At 38.5% G+C, this 20742-nt stretch overlaps 1 long non-coding RNA gene across 2 annotated transcripts in view; it reads left to right on the forward strand.

Moving 5' to 3' along the window:
- LOC114115026 (uncharacterized) overlaps nucleotides 1-20742 on the forward strand; it is a 245082-nt gene that overhangs the window by 27297 nt on the left and 197043 nt on the right. Inside the window, exon 1 of one of the 2 annotated variants that reach the window (XR_009600741.1) lies at nucleotides 759-15015. The exons of the other annotated variant lie outside the window; for it this stretch is intronic. This is a non-coding gene — a long non-coding RNA (uncharacterized LOC114115026). Of the gene's footprint in view, nucleotides 1-758; nucleotides 15016-20742 lie in introns of those variants that run through there. 2 annotated transcript variants of the gene reach the window in all.

Here is a 20742-nt window from a genome sequence, read left to right on the forward strand (position 1 = left end):
CACTTTCCTTGCTCATCCAGAAAAAGCAACTCCTCATTTGTTCAAGTTTTTTTTTTTTTCCTGAGATTGCAACAATATATATTCAGTCTCCAATTGTAATCTTAGTTTCTTACTGTTTTCACCACCTCTATAGTTACTTTCTACACTGAAGTCTTGAACCCCTCAAAATCATTTATGGAGGTTGGAATCAACTTCTTCCAAACTCCTGTTAAGTTGATATTTTGACTTAACCTATGAGTTGCAAATTCTTAATGGCATCTAGAATGGTGAATCCACTAATGTTTTTAGCTAGTTTTTCTGGATAATTTGCTACAGCGTCTGCATTAGCGCTTGCTATTTCACCTTGCACTTTGATGTCATGGAGATGGCTTCTCTTCTTTTAAACCCCATGAACCAACCTCTGCTAGCTTGGAACTTTTCTTCAACAGGTTCCTCACCTCTCACAGCCTCCACAGAAGTGAAGAGAGTTGGGGCTTTACTGTGGATTAGAGTTTGACTTAAGGGAATGCTGTGTCTGGTTTGATCTTCTATCCAGACCACTGAAGCTGTTTCCATATCAGCAATAAGTCTGTTTTGCTCTCTTACCACTTGGTGTTCATTGGAGTTACATTTTTAATTTCCTTCAAGAACTTTTCCTTTTCATTTACAACTTGGCAGAACTTTTCATTTACAACTTGGCTGACTGTCTTATGCAAGAGGCCTAACTTTCAGAATATCACAGCTTTCAACATGCCTTCCTCACTGAGCTTAATCATTTCTAGCTTTTGATTTAAAGTGAGAAATATTCATCTCTTCCTTTCCTTTGAACACTTAGAGGCCACTATATGGTTATTAATCGGCCTCATTTCAATATTTTTGTGTTTCAGGAAGTTGAGAGGCTTGAGGACAGGGAGAGAGAGTGGGGAACTTTGCGTCAGTGGAGAAGTCAGGACACACACAACATTATCAGTTAGGCTTGCCTTTTTGAATAGGCATGGTTTATGATGTCCCCAAACAATTACAGTAGTGACACCAAAGATCACTGATCACAGGTCACCAAAACAATTGCAATAATAGTGAAAAGGTTTGAAATATTGTGAGAATTACCAAAATGTGACAGAGACCTGGAGTGAGCACATGCTGTTGGGAAAATGTTTGCCAACAGATTTGTATGACACAGAATTACCACAAAGCTCTGATTTCTATAGAATACAGTTATCTGCATAGTACAGTAAGAGGAGATATGCCTATAACCCTGCCCTGGAGACTGACATCATCTTCTCCACCTACTTTTGTGAGTAATGTGTAAAGGTTCTGAAGGGATTTTTTACTTTCCTTTTTTAAAAAGGTATTTACCAAACACATATTCGGATATCTGAACCCATCCAGAAGCTGAGTAATCTGTCTCTTGAATTGCAAAACCTGCTTCATTCATTTCATAGTCATAATTTTAAGCACATACTATGGGCCAAAGGTAAAATTATGTCTGTTAAGTATGACATTGACAATTCATCACATGGCGAGGAAAAATTTTTTATAGCTATTAATATGTTTGGTGGTCATTTTGTAATATATGCAAATAGTAAATCATGTTATAATGTTCTTTGTCAATTTTCTCTCAATACAACAACAAAAAAAAGTATCTGAGAGAGTGAAAAATACTGCACAGAAGCCTTGGATCACTCCTGAGGACTTTGGAGCAGTGGAAAGAGGGGATAAGAGAAGGCGATGCTGACAAATCTGGAAGAGCCAGATATTCCCACCACTGCTGCTGCTGCTGCTGCTAAGTTGCTTCAGTTGTGTCCAACTCTGTGCAGCCTCATAGACAGCAGCCCACCAGGCTCCCCGTCCCTGGGATTCTCCAGGCAAGAACACTGGAGTGGGTTGTCATTTCCTTCTCCAATGCATGAAAGTAAAAAGTGAAAGTGAAGTCACTTAGTTGTGTCCTACTCTTAGCGACCCCATGGACTGCAGCCTACCAGGCTCCTCTGTCCATGGGATTTTCCAGGCAAGAGTACTGGAGTGGGGTGCCATTGCCTTCTCCGATTCCCACCACTAGAAGTCAAATGTCACACACTCCTAGCCTTTGCTGCCTTGGGCTTCTCAGTTGCTGCTTAGGATTTTACATACCTTAGTTGAGCTTTCCTGTCCTTTGCTTATTTGTTGTCCCCAGGGAACCAAAAACAGCAGCATTTACATGTAAACTTATACTTGGGTCCTTGTCTTAGCTCCATCAAAACACCAGCTAAGTGACCTCACCCTAGCTTAGAGCAACTGCTCTTAGTCATTTACTTTGATCTGCAAAAGGAAAGTGTGGGACTGTTTAGCGTTAAACTGTTGACCATGTTTAAGAGAAGAGATAGATGTAGAATTTCATCGCAGCTTCCTTTTGGAAATGGTTGTCTCCTACTAGGAGGCCTTGGTCATACTGCTGGTGGTGCATAGTGAAAATTTCAGAGGTATGCACGTGCCTGAACCCTGCCTCTAACAATTACTGGGTTATGGAACGTCAGTCAGTTCAGTTGCTTAGTCACGTCCAACTCTTTGCAACCCCATGGACTGCAGCACGCCAGGCTTCTCTGTCCATTACCAACTCCTGGAGCCTGCTCAAACTCATGTTTATCAAGTCGGTAATGCCATCCAACCATCTCATCCTCTGTCGTCCCCTTCTCTTCCTGCCTTCAGTCTTTCCCAGCATCAGGGTCTTTTTCAGTGAGCCAGCTCTTTGCATGAGGTGGCCAAAGTATTGGAGCTTCAGCCTCAGCATCGGTCCTTTCAATGAATATTCAGGACTGATTTCCTTTAGGATTGACTGGTTTGATCTCCTTGCAGTCCAAGGGACTCTCAAGAGTCTCCTCTAACACCACGATTGAAAAGCATCAATTCTTTAGTGCTCAGCTTTCTTTATGGTCCAACTCTCTCATCCATACGTGACTACTGGAAAACTTTGACTACACAGACCTTTGTTGACAAAGTAATGTCTCTGCTTTTTAATATGCTGTCTAGGTTGGTCATAGCTTTTCTTTCAAGGAGCAGATGTCTTTTAATTTCATGGCTGTAGTCACCATCTGCAGTGATTTTGCAACCCAAGAAAAGAAAGTCTCTCACTGTTTCTATTGTTTCCCCATCTATTTGCCATGAAGTGATGGACCAGATGCTATGATCCTAGTTTTTTTCGAATGTTGAGTTTTAAGCCAGGTTTTTCACCATCCTCTTTCACTTTCATCAAGAGGCTCCTCAGTTCCTCTTCACTTTCTGCCATAAGGGTGCTGTTATGGAACTTGAGGGGGAGTATTTCTGAAAAGCACACCAGCTGATAGCTAACCAATGTTGGGAACCATTGGTAGTGAAAGCATCAGGCATTGAGAGGGACAGACATGGGTATAAAATCCAGAATTTACCACTTACTAGTTGTAAAGCCATGAGCAAGTCATTTTTTCTCTCATAGCTTCAATTTCCTTTCTGAAAAATGGGAACAAAATTGGACCTTCCTCAAATGTAGTTTTGAAGCACATAATAGATACTCAGTGAATGGTAGTTACTGAGATGAGTCTAGAGCTATTCTGTCCAAATGATAATCATTAGTTTATGTGATGGTTTAAAATGAGAAAGTTAAAAAGTTTGTTCCCAGGTCACACTAGCCACCTTTCAAGTGCTCAGTAGACATGTGTAGCTAGTGGTTGCTGTATCAGACTAGGATGTTTAGCATCCTATCCTTCATCCCTGAAAGTCCCTTAGACTGGAAAATGATAGCCTACAGGGTCTGTTTCACTAAGAGCTAAGTTTACTTGATAGAATTCATTTTTAATTCTGGTCTGGAAAGCCCACTACATTTGTTTCTCTTGGGTAAGCAACAGGCCTTTTGGCTTGAGCAGAGATGTGAGAGAAATCCATGAACCAGCTCTTCTGTGGAGACTTTTTCTTTTATTCCTATATACCTGTAAATGAGTTTACCTAGAAGTAAACAAATAAGTGGGAGAAGATCTAATCAATTGTCAAATAAGAATCTCTCTTGCCCTCCCTACCCCAAAGGCTCTGAGGCCACACTTAGCCTTTAGTCCATTTTTTGAATTAGAATATTGCTTTTTCCTCCCCTATTTTTAAGTACCACAGGTACTATTAGTGAAGATGTGTGTATGTGTGTTTGTGCATGCATACATGTGTATTGTGGAAGAGAAAGGGGCCAAGGGGGAAGAGTTAGCACTGGTAAGAGACATCACTAAATATCTGTCAGTGGGAAAAGAAAGGCCATAGATGGGATGTGTTTTATGATTTTATTATCAGTCATGTTTATTTCAGGCTTCCCTCGTGGCTCAGTGGTGAAGAATCTGCCTGCCAATTCGGGAGACACAGGTTGGATCCCTGGGTAGGGAAGATCCTCTGGAGAAGGATATGGCAACCCACTCCAGTATTGTTGCCTGGAAAATCCCATAGACAGAAGAAACCAGGAGGGCTACAGTCCATGGTGCTGCAAGAGTCTGACTTAGCAACTAAATAACAAGAGTAATGTTTATTTCAGGTATTTTTGTTATCTCTTCCATTCTAGAAATTCTTTGGTGTCATTTTAATTTGCCCACAGTGGGTAAGAGCCACAGACTCTGAAGGCAGACCTCATGAGTCCGAACCACGCTCCAGTATTTAATTGTTGAATGACCTCAAGGCTCAGTTTCTCCATTTACAAAATGAATATAAATTCAATCCTTCATAGGATTATTTCAAGGTTTAAAGGAAAGAATATGTGTAAAATTCTTAGTACGATGTCTAACACTGGATAGATGCTAAGTGAATTAAAAAAATTACTTAGAGAAAAGAAGGATATTTTATTGTCAGTAAACAAATGATGTGATGCTTTTAACTTCAACAAGTGTAAGAGGTACCTTCCTCAACAGGAGTTTTAAAAGGTAATGCTCTCAGCCCTTAGTCTTATCTTCTAGAATGAGTAGGCCTCTTTGTTTCTCAAAGAACATTTATAGTTTCTGTGTTACATAAATGTTCCACTTGTTCTACTGTACTTGTTTAGTTAAGCACAGGCCTAGCAGCTTGGGAAGTGTCAAAGTCTGAAGAGCAAATGAGTTGTTGATTTGAGCTACTGTGTGTTAAAAATTGCTAATAAAACCAAGCAGATTTACAAACAAGGGAAGTAGTGGTTCTTGAAGGGAAAGGGACCACAGTCTACCCCTTAAATTCACTTTGTATTTGTTTTGTCTTCCTGCAATGATGTTTTTGTTGGCAAAGTTAGTTTATTATTTTTTTAAATCTGAAAACATAGCATGGCTTTGGGTTTTTTATTACTTAGATATTTCACACTCTTTGGTTTTGTTATGCAGTGTGACATACTTTAAAAACTAACTCCCCAGAGAGTGGAAAGTGTTATCATTTATTTTTAGTAAGGAAGCTGTATTGGTTCATATGGCTGCTCTCCCAGCTGAAATAATATTGCAGATTGGTGCTGTTTGAATACTGTTAATTGCTTAAAGTTCTTAAACTAAGCCTGATTAGCTAGAATCCAAACAGTAACCCAAAGAGACCAGACTTTTGATAAGATAAACACTTAACTAACCTTATACATTCCCTTTGGATTATCTTCCAGTGGTATGAAATGTTACACTAAAAATGTTTTTTATATTGAGAAAGACTTTAGGAAAAATTATTTGGGGTATTTGAAACCAAGTTAAAGGTTGTTATATCCAGTATATGATTAATAGATAATTATCAGTAACTTTGGCCTTATATCATTTAGTTCATGAGAGTTTGACAGTAAAAGTGGACCAGTTCATAACAGAAAGTCCTCATTTATAAAATCACATTTTACCCTGTCGTTTCTGTTTGAGCAACTACAAACAAGCAGGAGTAACTCGAACAACGGAATAATGAGCTTTTAATAAGTAAAATGTAGTGCATGCTCTTTAATCTTAAATCACACATCTTAAATCTCAAAACTAAAAAGCTTTCTAGGGTGAAACTCCACTTTTACTCAGAATTTGATATAATCATTGGAAAAAACAACACTAAAATTTCTTTTATTTCCCAGATTCTAGGGCATCTATATTAAAATTAACCTTGCTTGAGTTGTTTTATATAATAAATTTTAAACTGTTTTAAGTAAATATTGTTCATGTGAACTATGCCATCCCCTTAACCACAGAAATGGAGTCTGGGACACAACAAAAATGATCAGTATGTAATATCATATCCAACGAGTCAGAATACAATCTCACCATACAATAGAGTACTAACAACATACTTTGTGTACTTAGACAAATATTTTAACTCTCTGTGATGTCTACTGATAAGGAAATTTTCTTATCAATGAAGTACAGAGGGTCAGCTAGGTTTCTAAAGTTTTTTTTTCCAGCTCAGAAATTTAATAATAAGGTAAATTTTTATAAAATTAAAATGTTTTTATTGTTTTCTTGCCTCACTATTAAAAAATAGCAAGTAGGAAAATGAAGAAGTAAACAACTCTAGTCTCACTAGCCACCAATAAGATTATGGCATATTAACTTCTAATCTTCTGTACTTAAAAAATAAAGTGGAACTCATACAGCATATACAAATACTTAGTATTATAATAGGGCTTCCCAGGTGGCTCACTGGTAAAGAATCTGCCTGCCAATGCAGGAGACACAGGAGACATCGGGTTCGATTCGTGGGTGGGGAAGATCCCCTGGATAAGAAAATGGCAACCCACACTAGTATTCATGCCTGAAAAACCCCATGGACAGAGGAACTTGGCAGACTACAGTCCATGGAGTTGAGAAGAGTCGGACATGACTTAGCTGCTAAACAACCCGGCCACCAATAGCAATATTATAATGCTAAAAGCTTTTCATAAAATCATTTTTATTTATTTAATTAATATATTTATTTTTGAAATATAGTTGATTTGTTGTTGTTGTTTAGTTGCTAAGTCATACTCTTCTGTGACCCCATGGACTGTAGCCTGCCAGAGTCCTCTGTCCATGGGATTTCCCAGGCAAGGATACTGGAATGGGTTACCATTTCCTTCTCTAGGGGATATTCTGGACCCAGGAATAGAACCCATGTCTTCTGCATTGCAGGTGGATTCTTTATCGCTGAACTATCAGGGAAACCTGATAGTTGATTTACAATATTGTATTAATGTCATGTGTACAGCATAGTGATTCAGTATTTTTTACAGATTATATTCCATTAAATGTTATTACAAGATAATGGTTATAATTCCCTGTGCTATATAATATATCCTGTTTTTAAATCTATTTTATACATATTAATTTTTATATTTTAATTCCATACCCCTAATTTGCACCAGCCCCTTTCTCTCTCTACTGTAGCTACTTATTTGTTCTCCATACCTGTTACTATGGTTTTGTTCTGCATACACATCCATTATAATTTAGATTCCACATGTAAGTGATATTATATACTGTCTTTCTCTGTCTGACTTATTTCATTAAGCATAATATTCTCTAGGTTCATCCACACTGAAACAAATGGCAAAGTTTCATTCTTTTTTGTGACTAATATTCCATTGTTTGTTTATGTACCACATCTTTTCTCTATTGTGTATTTTTGCCTCCTTTGTTGTAGAATAATTGCATGAACATCCTTTTTAAATGGCTGTGTGAATAGAATGATTTCTTTTCCTATTGGGCATTTAAGTAGTATTTTCATTACATTATAAAAATGTGCCGTAGTAAAAATATTTGATTAAAGGGTAATTCTTCCCTCTGACTCTATTTAGCATTGTTTTCATTGGATAGAGTATCTAAAGTAGAATTAATAGGTCAAGATAATAATTTTAATGCTCTTGTGTATTTGTGTTCCAAAAGTGGTAACAGAATGTATTCCCATTTAAAATCTATTACTCTACAGAGTTATGCCCATTTTACCACAATGTGGACAACATTGAACGACTTTGTTAAGATTTGAATATAATTCTCATATGGTTGATCTTTTAGGATTTGAAATTTTAACCATATATAAAGTCATCAGTTTCATGTAGTCAAACTCACTGACTCACAAAAAAGTCTGTTTCTATTCAAACTGTGTATTCATTGTTGATGAATTTTAAGATTGCAGGTTGGCTCAGCACAGATAGTAGTTATGATTCTATTTTAAGGGTATTTTAAAGATAATAATATAAATTTGTCTGTCTACATTTCCCTGTCCACCTTTAAAAGTATTGAGGCAGTGTTAGGTTCTGTTTTCAGTAATGGCTGAGTTAGATCTTACTGAAGTGACCTTACCCAGATAACTGTACACTCTGGAACATATGAGTAATAATAATAGCAACAATAATGTCACTTCTTGAAGGTACAGGGCAGTGAACTGAAATACATGCTTAGAGGAGGTGAGAGAAATTAAAGAAGACCTAAATAAGTAAAAAGATAAACAATGTTTATGGGCTGAGAAACTCCATGTTATTAAGATCGCAGTTTTCCCCATATTGACATGTGGAATCATTGGAATCCCAATCAGTGTCAAATAGGCTTTTGAAAAGAAACTTGACTTAAAGGTTAACATCATTAATGATGCCATTCTTAAAGAGATGGCAATACCAGACCACCTGACCTGCCTCTTGAGAAATCTGTATGGAGGTCAGGAAGCAGCAGCTAGAACTGGACATGGAACAACAGACTGGTTCCAAATTGGGAAAGGAGTATGTCAAGGCTGTATATTGTCACCCTACTTATTTGACTTCTATGTAGAGTGCATCATGAGAAATGCTGGACTGGAAGAAGCACAAGCTGGAATCAAGTTTGCCAGGAGAAATATCAATAACCTCAGATATGCAGATGATACCACTTTTATGACAGAGAGTGAAGAAGAACTAAAGAGGCTCTTGATGAAAGTGAAAGAGGAGAGTGAAAAAGTTGGCTTAAAGCTCAACATTCAGAAAACTAAGATCATAGCATCCAGTCCCATCACTTCATGGCAAATAGATGGGGAAACAGTGGAAACAGTGGCTGACTTTATTTTTTGGGGCTCCAAAATCACTGCAGATGGTGACTGCAGCCATGAAATTAAAAGACGCTTGCTCCTTGGAAAGAAAGTTATGACCAGCCTAGATAGTATATTGAAAAGCAGAGACATTACTTTGCCAACAAAGGTCCATCTAGTCCAGGCTATGGTTTTTCCAGTGGTCATGTATGGATGTGAGAGTTGGACTATAAAGAAAGCTGAGCACCAAAGAATTGATGCTTTTGAACTGTGGTGTAGGAGAAGACTCTTGAGAGTCCCTTGGACTGCAAGGAGATCCAACCAGTCCATCCTAAAGGAGATCAGTCCTGAGTGTTCATTGAAGGGACTGATGCTGAAGCTGAAACTCCAATACTTTGGCCACCTGATGTGAAGAGCTGACTCATTGGAAAAGACGCTGATGGTGGGAAAGATTGAGGGCAGGAGGAGAAGGGGATAACAGAGGATGAGATGGTTGGATGGCATCACCGACTCAATGGACATGGGTTTGGGTGGACTCTGGGAGTTGGTGATGGATGGGAAGGCCTGGCGTGCTGCAGTTCATGGGGTCTCAACGAGTCAGACATGACTGAGTGACTGAACTAAACTGCACTGTAGATAGTAGGTCTCCCCTGATATTATGTGATGAGAAGTGTGATGCCAGGCATTAGTGTGGCATGATCCCAGTCTAATCATGAGAAAAACAATTTGGGGGACATTTTACAGAATACCTGACCAAATACTCCTCAAGACTGTTAAGATCATATGTGAAAGACAAAGAAAGTCTGGGAAGAGAGAGGGGAAACATGATGATTAAAAGCAATGTGGTATTCTATATTGGATCCTGAGACAGAAAGAGGATATTCATAGAAAAAAACCAATGAAATTAAAATAAACTCTTTCATTAATAGCAATGTACCAGTGTTGGTTTTTTAGCTTTAATAGACATACTGCAATCAACCCTGAATGTTCATTGGAGGGACTGATGCTGAAGCTGAAGCTCCAATACTTTGGTCACCTGATGTGAAGAGCCAACTCACTGGAAAAGACCATGATGCTGGGAAAGATTGAGGGCAGGAGGACAAGTGGGCAATAGAGGATGAGATAGTTGGATGGCATCATCAACTCGATGGACATAAGTTTGAGAAAGCTCTGGGAGGTGTTGAAAGACAAGGAAGTCTGGCGTGCTGCAGTTCATGGGGTGGCCAAGAGTCAAACACGACTGACTGAACACAACCTCTGGAAACAGGAACTGGGTGGGGGGTAAGTGGAAGCACTCCATAATATCTTTGCAACTGTTTGCAAATCTGAAATTATTCAAAACAAGAAAGTTTATTAGAGAAAAAAAGAAATGGACAAGCTTGTTCTAAGATGTGTGGAAAGGTGAAGGACCTAGATTAGCTGAAACAATTTTGAAAAAGAATGAGGTAATTAGACTACCTAATTTCACGATTTATTTTAAAACTACAGTACTCAAGACTGTGTTTTATTGGCATAAGTCTAGAAATATGGAAATGGAATGTAATAGAGAGATCAGTAATAGATCTCCATTTATAAGGTCAAGTGATTTTTGAATAATGTCCCAATGTAGTGCAATGGGGGTAAGGATACACTTTTAAACAAATGGTACTAAAACAATGGGGCTTCCCGAGTGGCACCAGTGGTAAAGAATCTGCCTGCCAGTGCAGGAGATGAAAGAGACAAGGTTCAATCTCTGGGTTGGGAAGATCCCCTGGAGGAGGAAATGGCAGCCCAATGGCTAGAAAATTGAATATCTATCTGGAAAAAATGAATTTTGATTCCTACATCAACCTTACACAGGGATTGACATGAATTGTAAACCTAAATGTAGGAGCTAAAGCTATAAGACTGCTGAAAAAAAAAAAAAAAGTTGTGACATTGGGTTAAGCCAGTGATTCTCAACCAGGGGCAACTTGTCCTTCAAGGGACATTTGGCAAACTCTAGAGACATTTTTGATTGTCACAATTGGTGGGGGGATCCTGCTATTGGTATTTAATGAGTATAGGTCAGACCTGTTAATAAATGTCCTACAATGTATAAGACAACCTATGTAACAAAGAATTGTCTGGTCCAAAATGTCAGTAATACAGAGGATGAAAAAGCTTGGATTAATCAAAGAGTTCTCAAATCATAAAAAATCTGAATCATGAGAGGAAGCATTTTACAAAGTTGACTTCGTAAAAATTGAAGACTTTTGTTCCATGAATGACATAGTTAAGAAAATGAAAAGGCATCACAGACTGGTTGGAGGTATTTGCAAAACATATAATGTGACAAAATGCTTGAGTTTAGAAGATATAAATATCTCATAATCAATAATAAGAAAACAAGCAATTTAATAAAAATAGGCAAAGAATTTGAATAGATACTTCAAAAAAGAATTTAAGAGCATGACCAATAAGCACCTGTAAAGATACTCAGCATCACTGGTCAGCAGGGAAATGCAAATTACTACAAACTTGGCAGAATGGTTACAATTAAAAAGCCTGCCAACATCAAGTGTTGAAAAAGATGTGGAGTAACTGGAACTCTTTCATCTATTGATGGTGGGATTGCAAAATGGCTCAGCTATTTTGGGAAAGAACGTGACATTGTCTTATATGTGTAAACTTACCATAGGACTCCTACTTCCTAAGTATTTACCCATGAGAAATGAAAATATATGTCCATACAAAACTTGTATGTGAATGTTTATAACCACGGTATTCATAATAGTCTCAAATGAAACAAACCACTTGTCCTTCAACTGGTTAACGGATAAACAAGTTGTGGTATAACCATACCATGAAATTCTATTTGGTAATTAAAAATGTAATGAAATATTGATACACAACAACATGAATGTATTTAAAAATCTTATGCTAAGTAAAAGAAGTCACATAATTACATTCTGTGTGATCCCACTCACTTGAAATTCTAGAAGGGATTAAACTGTAATGACAGAAAGTAGATCAGTAGTTGCCTGAGGGTTGGTGTCAAGGGAAGCGATCAGCTGCAGAGAGGAAATTTTTTAGGGTGCTGAAAATGAGACAGGCCGGGCCTGGGACCTGGGACTCCTTGCTGCAGTGCTTGCACCTGGACGGATGCCTGCTGGAGCAACAAAATGCAAAGAAAGTATAAGGAACTAAACAAACAAACAAAACAACAAAAACCAAACAAAATGAAAACTGTGTGCATGGGCAGTTGGGGCAAATTATGGACAACAGGACACAAAAAGACCGAAACAATCCAAATGACACTTCTGAAGAGTCAGGAGCAAAAACACATGCCATCTGCGCTCAACACCAGCAAAGCGGTGGGTAAGCCACCCAATCCACCCTAGCTAAACACCGGGACACACCGCACAGAAGGAATCAGCTTGCACGTACCTCCGGAAGCAAACAAGGGAAACTATTACTTGTTTTTACTCCCCGCTGCAACAGTCAGGGCCCCAATAAAGCCTTTCCTGAATTTCTTGTCTGGCCTCTTATCAATTTCTATTGATTGGGGAAGGCCAAGAACCCTGATCAGTATCAGAAATATTCTATAATTTGATTGTGGTGACAATCCGTAACCAATTATATACAATTGTGAAAACTCATCAAACTGTACATTTAAAGGGACTGAATTTTATATTAAATTTAACCTATAGAAATATAAATTGAAAAAATAACTTGACACTTTAGACTTAATAACTCTATTAAGAGACTATCAACCAAATAATAAAGGAAAAATTTAATTATATCAAAAAAACAGCTAAAGGTAATTATTGCAGTTGAGCAATAAATTTAGCTTCAAGGTTCCTGGTAGATGATAATAAAAAAAATAAAAACTGCATGTGCTATATACTTTTCATTATATGTCATAAATAGAAGGGTACTTGCCTGTCAGAAGACAACACATTTTTACAAGTAGGAGAGTAATTTTCTGTGAGAATCTTCACTTAAGAAGGTTAAGTACCACAATGGGTAATATTTTCTAAAGGACTTTAAAAAGTTAGAAATATTCTTCATGTGGTTGACTTTTATAATGATCCTGAAGAAACCTTTTTTTTTTTCTTTCTTTTTCTGGAAACAGAAGTAAAATACATAGCTTTCCATTGTTCTACCCTCGGACCAGCTTTTTCGTTGTCAGTAACCTGACCTAGACAATTGAGATGAGCTCAAGAACAAAGGAGGTGTGGTTTAAGTGCATGGAGATGGAGTGAGGTAGGAGCTAAAAATGAAGCCTTGTAGGTGTTGATGATTTTTTAAGAATAGAACACCCACCCCGGTGGAACTCATCCCATCCCACATAGGGTTTTATATGCTTAAATGTTTGGACAAGCATTGTGTTGAATTCCTTAAATTTTATATCACAAGCAGAAAAAAACAAGTTCCATTGATAAATATCAGTGGTTACCAGCTGCTTCTATAGAACTGTAATATGAATCATGTACAATGTTTTAATTTGAGCTAACCTGCAGCCTGATCAACCTACCAAGTTATCTTTAAGATATAACCTCAGATAATTACATTAGTTGACCTGTTGAATGATTTAGTATTTGCCATCTGAGTGCTGCTAAAATCTGTAAGTGGAAAATGAATATTTGGGTCTTGGCATGCATATTGGATTATTCATTTCTGAAGCAGCTGATCAACAGACTCAGTTATTTCTTGTGATCTTAGGCCGTTAACAGAGGGGAAGATTTTTGCATTACTTTTTACTGTTCCATTTCAGTTGCCTTAGGTATGATTAAAGGAGAAGGGACTTTGGCAATAGCTATATTAAGTCCATTTGGGGGTTAGAATATTGGCTGTGAAGTGCTCATCTCTTCCTACTGCAAACACTTCTGCAGTGGACTGAATGTTTATGTCTTTCCAAAATTCATATGTTGAAATGCTAATCCTCAAGGTGATGGTATTGCCAGGTGAGGCCTTTGGCAGATGATGAGGGTAGAGTCTACTTGAATGGGATTGGTGCCCTTATGACAGAGACCACGGAGAGATCCCTCAGCTGTGTGAGGACACAGGGCAAAGACAATCTAGGAACCAAGAAGTGGGCCTTCAGTTCAGTTCAGTCGCTCAGTCGTGTCCGACTCTTTGAGACCCCATGAATTGCAGCACGCCAGGCCTCCCTGTCCAGCACCAACTCCTGGAGTTTACCCAAACTCATGTCCATTGAGTCGGTGACATCCAGCCATCTCATCCTCTGTCGTCCCCTTCTCCTCCTGCCCCCAATCCCTCCCAGCATCAGGGTCTTTTCCAATGAGTCAGCTCTTCGCATGAGGTGACCAAAGTATTGGAGTTTCAGATTCAGCATCAGTCCTTCCAATGAACACCCAGGACTGATCTCCTTTAGGATGGACTGGTTGGATCTCCTTGCAGTCCAAGGGACTCTCAAGAGTCTTCTCCAACACCACAGTTCAAAAGCATCAATTCTTTGGCGCTCAGCTTTCTTCACAGTCCAACTCTCACATCCATACATGACCACTGGAAAAACCATAGCCTTGATTAGACGGACCTTTGTTGGCAAAGTAATGTCTCTGCTTTTGAATATGCTATCTAGGTTGGTCATAGCTTTCCTTCCAAGGAGTAAGCATCTTTTAATTTCATGGCTGCAGTCACCATCTGCAGTGATTTTGGAGCCCCCCCAAATAAAGTCTGACACTGTTTCTACTCTTTCCCCATCTATTTGCTATGAAGTGATGGGACCAGATGCTATGATCTTAGTTTTCTGAATGTTGAGCTTTAAGCCAACTTTTTCACTCTCCTCTTTCACTTTCATCCAGAGGCTTTTTAGTTCCTCTTCACTTTCTGCCATAAGGGTGGTGTCATCTGCATATCTGAGGTTATTGATACAAGTGGGCCCTCACTAGATGCCAAATCCTCTGGGGCCTTCCTGTTGGACACAGCATCCAGAGCTGTGAAAAATATAGTGTATCTGTTGTTAGTAAATCACCCAGTTTATATTTTCATTATAGCAATCAGAACAGATGAAGACAACCTCTTACGTTCTATGCAAGACTCAGAACTGGACAGTAAGAGTGCTGCACATCCCTGGTGACAGTATGGAACAGTACAGCAGAGTGGCAAACGCCTCAGGCTCTGGAGGTAGGCATGTGACATTCGTAGCAGCTTAAAATGTACTCCAGCCATCCACTCCATGTTTTGATAGTTCCCTTCATTATGGATTTCCCTTTCCTAAAGTAGCATAAAAACAAAAGCATCCTCCCCTGTAGCTAATGAAGATACGTGGCTTGAATGATACCAGTTTGCTGCATCCAGCAAGACCTTGACTCAGATATGAGCTAAAGGAGGATACAGGCTGGTTCCAAAGTATCTTTCTACTGGTTCCAGAGTGAATGGCAGAAGCCAACTGTTTTTAGGATCAGCAGTGGCAACAACAGCTTGATTTATCCAGTTCTTGATTGTGATGCTTAGAAAATCATGACTCAGACAAAGCTTCAAAAGTGGCTGACTCAGCTTAAAGGTCTGGCTATAAGACCTAACTCAGGTGTTTCCTCTATGATACCTTTCCTGACTCTGGTGGATCAATTTCATCCTCCTTTGTGTCCTCCTTTAACAGTGATCATTATTTTCATGATATTGATAATTTTATACTGGTTAGAAGCTTATATGCAAACATTATCAGCACTAAGAATATTATATACAAGGGAGCTCTGACACATAATTGGCAATAAATCTAATGGAGACATCTTTTATTCTGCTATATTTGTTTATGATGCAGATCATAAATATGTATGTAAAAATTCCCTGTAGAACTTCTTATAGTGTGTATTCCGGAGCTCTGCTCAGAGGTTCTGTTTCATTTTGGCTGAGGGGGTGCCCAGGAATCTGCATTTAAATGGCCCTTCAGGTTATTCTGAGTGCAAGTGGTCCACTGGCCATATTTTAATAAACACTGAACTATACTTGAGCTCCTCACACATCTTTCATCCTTTTTTATTTCATTCATCATGTTAGCCCAGTGCCTGGTATATGGTATGTACTACGTTTTCATTGTTCAGTTGCTAAGTCATATCCAACTCTTTGTAACCCCACAGACTACAGCACACCAGGCTTCCCTGACCTTCACTGTCTCCTGGAGTTTGCTCAGATTCATGTGCCTTGAGTCGATGATGGTATCTAACCACCTCATCCTCTGCCACCCTCTTCTCCTTTTGCCTTCAATCTTTCCCATGATCATGGTCTTTTCTGATGAGTTGGCTCTTTGCAGCAGGTGGCTTCAGCTTCAACATCTTTCCTTCCAGTGAATTGGAAGGAATTCAGTATTGGAGCTTCAGCTTCAGCATCAGTGCTTCCAATGAATATTCAGTGTTGACTTCCTTTAGGATTAACTGGTTTGATCTCCTTGCTGTCCTAGGGACGCTCAAGAGTCTTCTCCAGCATCACAATTCAAAAGCATCAATTCTTCGGTGCTTGCCCTTCTTTATGGTCTAACTCTCACATTTGTACATGACTACTGGAAAAACCGTACCTTTGTCTATATGGACCTTTGTTGGCAAAGCAATGTCATTGCTTTTGAAGATGCTGTCTAGGTTTGTCATAGTTTTCCTTCCAAGAAGCAAGCATCTTTAAATTTCCTGGCTGTAGTCAATGTCCTCAGTGATTTTGGAGCCCAAGAAAATAAATTCTGTCACTGTTTCTACTTTTTCCCCCCTTTGCCATGAAGTGATGGAACCAGATGCCATGATCTTAGTTTCTTGAATGTTGAGTATTAAACCAGCTTTTCACTCTCTTTTTTCACCTTCATCAAGAAGCTCTTTAGTTCTACTTCACTTTCTGCCATTAAAGTGGTATTATCTGGATGTCTGAGGTTGTTGATATTTCTCCTGGCAATCTTGATTCCAGTTTGTGATTCATCCAGCCTGGCATTTCGCATGATGTACTCTGTATATAAGTTAAATACACTAATTGACAATATACAGCTTTGATGTACTCCTTTCCCAATTTTGAACTGGTCCATTGTTCCATGTAAGGTTCTAACTGTTGCTTCTTTACCTACATACAGATTTCTCAGGAGATAGGTAAGATGGTCTGGTATTCCCATCTCTTTAAGAATTTTCCACAGTTTGTTGTAATTCACAGTTGAAGGCTTTTGTGTAGTCAATGGAGCAAAAGTAGATGTTTTTCTAGAATTCTTTTGCTTTCTTTATGACCCAACAAATGTTGGCAATTTGATCTCTGGTTCCTCTGCCTTTTCTATATCCAGCTTGTACATCTGGAAGCTCTTGGTTCACATACTCCTGAAGCATAGCTTGAAGGATTTTGAATGTAACTTTCAGTTCAGTTCAGTTCAGTTGCTCAGTTGTGTCTGACTCTTTGCGACCCCATGAATTGCAGCACGCCAGGCCTCCCTGTCCATCACCAGCTCCCAGAGTTCACTCAGACTCATGTCCATCGAGTCAATGATGCCATCCAGCCATCTCACCCTCTGTTGTCCCTTTCTCCTCCTGCCCCCAATCCCTCCCAGCATCAGAGTCTTTTCTAATGTAACTTTACTAGTATACAAAATGAGTGCAATTGTGTGGTAGTTTGAGCATCCTTTGGCATTGCTCTTCTTTGGGGTTGGAATGAAAACTGACCTTTTCCAGTCCTGTGGCCACTGCTGATTTTTCCAAATTTGCTGCCATATTGAGTGCAACACTTTAACAGCATCATCTTTTAGGATTTGAAGTAGATCAGCTGGAATTCCATCACCTCCACTAACTTTGTTTGTAGTAATGCTTCCTAAACCCCACTTTACTTCACATGCCAGGATGTCTGCTCTAAGTGAGTGACCACACCATCATGGTTATCTGGATCATTAAGACCTTATTTGTATAGTTCTGTGTATTTTTTCCACCTCTTCTTAATTTCTTTTGCCTCTGTTAGAGCCATGCCATTTCTGTCCTTTTTTGTGCCTATCTTTGCATGAAATGTTTCCTTGATATCTCCAATATCAAGGTAGACATCATAAGTACGTACTGTAAGTATTTGCTTAATGACTGAATTTGTTCATTGCATGATAAATGGTAAAGGACAGAACTATTGAAAACAGTGACACTATCTATTTTCTTCAAAAAGCTGAGAGTTCTTTGGAACCAAAGAAACAAATAATATCCTTCCATACAGTGATTCAGCAGCTTCTCTAAGGGTCAAACTTCTATTTCAGTGGGTTTCCTACCAAAGTTACGATTCATTTTCCATGCATGGTCAAACATAAGATACTACATACTGACTTTTGATTCATATTTATTGGGGGAAAGTATACCCTTCTGGCATGTTAATCACTAATGAGGGTGTCTTTTTCCAGAGCATTAGTGCTTGTCTTCTGGCAGGACTTCCCCTTCTAGCCCTCCCCTCTTTGACACCATCTCTTGGTGAGAGGAGCTGAAATTTGTGAAAAACATAATTTTTGAAATAGTACATTCTAAGACACAATTATGTATTGAAGATGTGCAGATAACAACCACAGGGCTCAAATGAAAGCTCAGTTATTTGATTTTTGCCTGAGTTTGAGTAGTTAGCATGATAACAAAGCCAACAGCAAGTGAACATGGTTTGGCAAGAAAAGAGAAGGAGCAGGAACAAAGATCTGATGCTCCCAGCACTCAGAGTAGATGTACTGCACCACTGGGCTGGCCAAGGAGGTCTTGCACTGTTCACTTCCGGGTGTGGGAGTTCTGACTTTCACGCAGTGTCTTGAAGAAAGATTTTCTGTTTTCTCCCATCTGCATCCAGAAGGATCTTGCCATCCTCAGAACCTCTATCTCATGGTTGTTTGTGCGAATCCTTTTTTTTTTTTTTTTTTTTCTGTAGAACTGTTAGCATTCTGAGGGCCAGGGGCCCCTACTGAATAAGGGCTCTATAAAAATGTGAATGAGCCATTGTCAAAGGGTGCATGTTTCTCTGTGAATTGAAGGACTGGGACAAGTGTGTTAAAATGTATTTTGAGAGAGTTTCGGTGGGGCTTGGGGAAAGGTGAGACTCTTAAAGATCAGGAGAATAGACAGCTTCTAGTAATCAGTACTGTATTCATTTAATGGAATACTAAACGACAATGAAGAGAAGAATGTTTTCAATGGGTATAAATGGACCGGTGATCCAGTCACTTGTCTTTTTCAAAAACAACATAGTGAAATACATTTTACATATCAAGACTCATCCATTTCAAGTGTACAATTCAATGATTATTAATAACTTTACCATATGGTGTAACCATTGCTATAAATCCATTTTAAAACAGTTTCATCCTCCCAACAAGATCCCGAATGCTCGTTTACGATTATCTCCATCCCTAGGGCCAGGCAACTATTAACCTGTTTTATGTCTTCCAGTTTGCTTTTTCTGGACATTTCTTATCAGTAGAATCATACAGCAATATATGGTTTCTTGTATCTGGCTTCTTTCTCTCTGCCTAATGTTTTGAGTTTCTCTATAAGGTATCTTGTGTTGGTATTCCTTCCTTTGTCATGTTGAATAGGATTCCATCATATGGAAATACACATTCCGTGTATCTGTTTGCCTGTTGACTGACCTTCAGGTTGTTTCCAGTTTAGGGCTCCTGTGAATAATGCTCCTGTGAGCTTTTCTCTGCTAGGCTTGGTATAGATGTATTTTGTTGTTGTTGTTATGTAGATATCTAGGAGCAGAATTGGCTGGTTCTTCTGCTTAGCTTTAACAGACTGCTAAACTGTTTTTTACAGTAGCTACCTGATTGTATATTCCCAGTAACAATGTATGAGGGGGTCTCATTTCTCCACACGTCACCAACATTTGTTATTGTCTGCCTTATTTATTATAACTATTCTAGTGGGTGTGAAATGATATCTCATACTTGTTTTAATTTGCATTTCCCCAATGACTAAAGATGTTAAACTTCTTTTCGTATCTTTATTAACCATTTTCTATTTTTATATCTTCTTTCATGACATATCAGCTCATACATTTTGCACATTATCAAGGGGATCATTTGTCCTTTTATTATTGAGTTGTAGGAATTCTTTATATATTTTGGGTATAAATCCTTCACCATATATGTTTTTATAAGGATTTTCTCACAGTCTGTAGCTATTCTTTTTATTTTCTTAATAATGTCTTTTGTAATGCAAAACTTTTAAAGAATGATGAGGTCCAATTTATCAATTTTTTTATGGAAAGTGTGTTTGGTGTCTATCTGAAAAAAATCTTTGCATAATTTAATACCTCAGAGATTTTCTCCTATATATTTTTTTTCTATTTAGCTCTTATATTTAAGTCTCTGATCCATTTGAGTTAATTTTTCATTTATGGTGTGAGGTGAAGATCTAAGTTCATCACCTTGCATGTGATATTCAGTTGTGCTCACTTGTCTTAGAAGCTGACATCTACTGAATAAGTGGCTTTGGGGTAGGCACTGGTGATACAAAGATGAATGATACAATTTACAGCTTCAGGTACAGTCTTGAGAGGTATATCTCCATAACCAAAGGACATAAAACAGAGGGGCACACCAGCTCAAGGTTTGGTGACTTCAAGAATGATGACTCTGAGGTGAAGTCAAGTGGGTGGTGTTGGTATCCTCAGGAAAAAGACCTGTACACAGTAGTCTAGTCTAGTGTGATGGTTTCAGCTTGTTTGGTATCTTACTTGCTCGTTTGTCACCATGTGTTTTAAGGCATATCTCTAAAATCTTAAAATTAATAAAAATTCACATACTAATGTTTGCTAATGATCATTAAAAAAAACCAAAACAAAACACTTGACATGCTAGAGTGGGGGCTACAGTGATATCTTAGAATTGACCACACATCGGTCTATGCCCTGAGAACATCTCTCCTAGGCACACGTTAATTA

This window comes from Ovis aries, chromosome 5 (assembly GCF_016772045.2).
Source record: "Ovis aries strain OAR_USU_Benz2616 breed Rambouillet chromosome 5, ARS-UI_Ramb_v3.0, whole genome shotgun sequence".
Taxonomy (NCBI): Eukaryota; Metazoa; Chordata; class Mammalia; order Artiodactyla; family Bovidae; genus Ovis; species Ovis aries.